The sequence below is a fragment of the Dermacentor albipictus genome, chromosome 8 (assembly GCF_038994185.2).
Source record: "Dermacentor albipictus isolate Rhodes 1998 colony chromosome 8, USDA_Dalb.pri_finalv2, whole genome shotgun sequence".
Taxonomy (NCBI): Eukaryota; Metazoa; Arthropoda; class Arachnida; order Ixodida; family Ixodidae; genus Dermacentor; species Dermacentor albipictus.
Genome location: NC_091828.1, coordinates 131,270,926 through 131,274,780, shown reverse-complemented (window position 1 = coordinate 131,274,780; position 3,855 = coordinate 131,270,926). Strand labels below are relative to the sequence as shown.

Below are 3,855 nucleotides of genomic sequence, written 5' to 3'. Positions count from 1 at the left end.
TTCGCTTGGACAAAGAGAGCGGGAAAGGGCCGAGAAGAGGGTACCAAGTAGCACATCGGCAGGCCCGGATGGTATTCCAATTATGTTAATAAAGAAATTGGGCCCGAAATCTAAGAAAGCATTGAGTAAGGTGGTGAACAAAATGTTAATGCATGGTAAAGTACCTGATGAATAGAGGCTAAGTAGGATGAGAATGATATATAAGGGAAAGGGGGGCAAAGCTGACATAAATAACTACCGGCCTATAACAGTGATGCCTGTGGTTTACAAGGTGGTTATGCAGATTATAAAGGACAAACTGCAGGCGTGGGTAAGGAACGAAGGAGTGCTTGGAGAGCTACGAAATGGGTTCCGGAAGCACAGGAGGCTAGAATACAATCTGTTCGCACTGACACAGTACATTGAAATAGCTAAAAAGTAACACAGACCCCTATGGTTGGCTTTTTTTGGACATCAAGGGAGCCTATGACTATTTCAACAGGGCTTGTGGAGTATTCTGGAAACTTTAGGAGTGCAGGATGGAATAACCAATTTCTTAAAGGATAGCTATAAATGTAACCAGGTGATTATACAATGGTAAAAGCAGGTTTCGGAGCCTGTAATGATTCGGCGAGGGCTTAGGCAGGGGTGTCAACTGTCACCTCTGTCGTTTATGCTGTACCTACAAGGATTAGAGGCCAAAATACAGCAAAGCGGACTCTGCTTCAACCTATAATTTTTCAAACAAGGAAAATTGATTGAACAGTCATTGCCAGGACTTATGTATGCAGATGATATAGTATTAATGGCTGAAAATACAGAAGATCTGCAGGGATTGATGGACATAAGTGGTACAGAAGGAGACAGATTAGGCTTGAAATTTAGCAAAGAAAAATCAGCAGTCATGATTTTTAATGATAACATTTGCGGTGAGCATAGGATACAGGAGGCCCCGCTTGAAATAGTCGATAAGTACAAGTATCTTGGGGTGTGGATAAATAGTAGAATTGAGTATCTGACAGAGTACGAAAAATATGTAACGACTAAAGGTAACAGAAGTGCAGCAATTATCAAGAGTAGGGCACTGTGGAATTACAATAAGTACGAGGTAGTACGAGGGATATGGAAGGGGGTAATGGTTCCGGGCCTGACTTTTGCCAATGCAGTTTTATGTATGAGAGCAGAGACCCGGGCACAGTTGGAAACTAGGCGACGTGGTGTGGGTAGGCTCACTCTGGGAGCACATGGCAAGACACCAAATCTTGGGGTGCAGGGGGTTGTGGGATGGTCTTCTTTTGAGGGCAGAAAGGCTAGTAGCAAGATAGCATCTGACGAGCAATTGAGAAAAATGGGGGAAATGCGGTGGGCTAGGAAGGTTTTCAGTTACTTATACACGAGGAATGTTGACACAATGTGGAGGAAGCAAACTAGAAAATTGTCAAGCAAATACTTGTGCAGCAGTGGGGGGACAGGTAAGGAATCATCTGTCAAAAAAAAGGTTAAGGAGACAGAGAGGGGTATGTGGAAAACGGAGATGCAAACCAAATCAGCATTAGAGACATGCAGGGCATTTAAGCAAGAACTAGCCAAAGAAAATATTTACAATAACTCTAAGGGAAGTTCATTGTTGTTTGAGGCCAGGACAGGTGTACTGCGGACTAAAACGTACCAAGGCAGATACCAAGAGGTAGACTTGTAGTGTGGGGAGTGTGGAGAGAAGGAGGAAACTGCTGAACACTTGATACTTTCTAGTAAACGATTTCACCCTGCAGTTGAATGTAACGGTGAACTATTCAAAGCTTTGGGTTTTAAGGACAGTGAAGGTAAAATCGACTTTGAACAGGTAGAAATAACTAAACGGAGGCTATCTCATTGGTGGATAATATCAACGCAAAAGTAAAGGCGTAAATACATAGATATGCATGCATATAGTATCATTCAAGGCTAGGCAGCACGCGCCACCGCCGCCCGATTCAAAGGGTTGAGCCTCCATCTATCCATCCATCCATAGTACACCAATTGAAAAGGTTTCCCCGTAAGCGCATCATCTCCTGCTAGAGGTGCCGTAAGCGCAATTTTAACCTACAGACTTTCTTCAACAATAAACGAAGCGTTTTTATTACATGACAAAGAGTACAAAATTATTATTCCTAATTTTACATTGTACTCTTTATTACCAACTTTGTCGTTTTTTGCTATTATATATGCAAAATAGCGTTAGCAATGTGTTCAATGGGGCTGGTTGGTTCATCTTTAGAATAAAAACAGGAGCAGCGTAACACAGGACGAGCTAAAGCCCTTTAAGCTTCGTAAAGTAGCAACACTCTCCTTCTCCACCTTCACTCCTCCCAGTTCCTCCTCTCATGCTCCCTCCTCGATCGCAGCGCCACCTACACTGCTCGAGCGTAGCAATGGCGGCAACATGCGCTCCTTGCCACTCCGTAGACGCTTCTCGAGCAAAAATGGCGATGAAGCAAGGTGCAATAGCCAACGTGATACTATTAGGCCAATAGCGACGCGGCGTTGGCCTCGACCAGAGCGTGCGAGGAGGAGGCGGCATTCTTCAAAGCGTAGCACTACTTTACGAAGTTTAAGGGGCTTTAGGACGAGCGAGTAAAGAGCACAGGACAGAGCACTGTCCGTAGCTGTCCATCATCGACCTCCCACGTGACCTCTGGCATGGATTTAAAGTTTTGACCGGTATGTTCGCTTGCACGGCAGGTACGGAGTCTTTGGTTCGTACATCGGTTGCTTATTTTGTGCTAATACAAGTTTATTGCACTTCGATACCTCGCTTTATTTAACTTGGGGTGGAAGCCCGAAAGATAAGTTTCAGTAGTGAGCCATGTGGAATATGTCTACATCGAAATGGGAGCCGGATCCTGCTGCAACTGGGGACGGCAATACCGGTGAGTCGTTTAACATCGCTGCTTCAATCGCTATGTAATATATTCATCTCGTTAACTTACAAGCGGAGACAAGTTAACGAACTAGATGCTGCATTACACATGGGCAGTCAGGACCCTCTGTTGCTGTTTCCAAAATAGGCTTTCAATTGCGAGGCCATCAATATATGCACATTCACAAAAGAGAAAGTGATATCGGAATGCGTGTCATATTTTGCATCTCGTTGTAGCCGTAGCCGTGGGTGACTGAGTAGCCTTATCAATATATATATATTTTTTTCGAGTCCACCGGCAACTTGTTTTGTCCACAAAACCGAATACCCCTTTGATAAACTGAAGCTGAAGTACTGAATTTAATGTATTTATCAGTTGCACGCATAATAATTCACCCATATTTCGTGCCTGTTGGTTGCAAATGTTCTTGCTGTTCAGTTTGATTTACCTGAGGAAATTTATTTTTGCAATAGTGAAGCGGTGCATCACATTCATGCAGAAAAAGAATGCATCATATCTAATAGCTTCATGTCTTTCATGCATTTGCTTGTGAAACCAGCAGTGTGATCTCTCCTAGTGTATAAATGAGCACACAAATGTTCTCATTTGTGATCTTAATAATACTTATAAGCTGTTGACATGCATTGTAGTTAGACAGACATCAATTTTATGAAGAGTAGCAATATATATTTACCATGCTGTTTAAGCACCCTAAAACAAACAGTTCCATTGCACTACATCTGCAGGCTTGGAGTGATGCCTGACACCAGCGAAAGATGCTGAGAGTGAGTGGGGCTATACTAATCCACGTACAACTAAATTAGGAAGGCCCGCTAAGCTGAACAAAGACACTCCCTCACCAGAACAGGAATTGGCCTCCCTGGTGCAGTATTCGGCCACAACTTCCCTGATGATATCTTCAATTAACCAATGGCCCTCAGTCCAACCAATGGCCCTCAGTCCCCAGCAGCTGCGG

The 3,855-nt window shown here is 43.6% G+C and overlaps 1 pseudogene; it reads left to right on the top strand.

Annotated features, from left to right (window-relative positions):
- Positions 1 to 841: 841 nt before the first annotated feature.
- On the top strand, positions 842 to 1,879 carry LOC135898247 (uncharacterized; annotated as a pseudogene).
- The last annotated feature ends 1,976 nt before the right edge of the window (positions 1,880 to 3,855 follow it).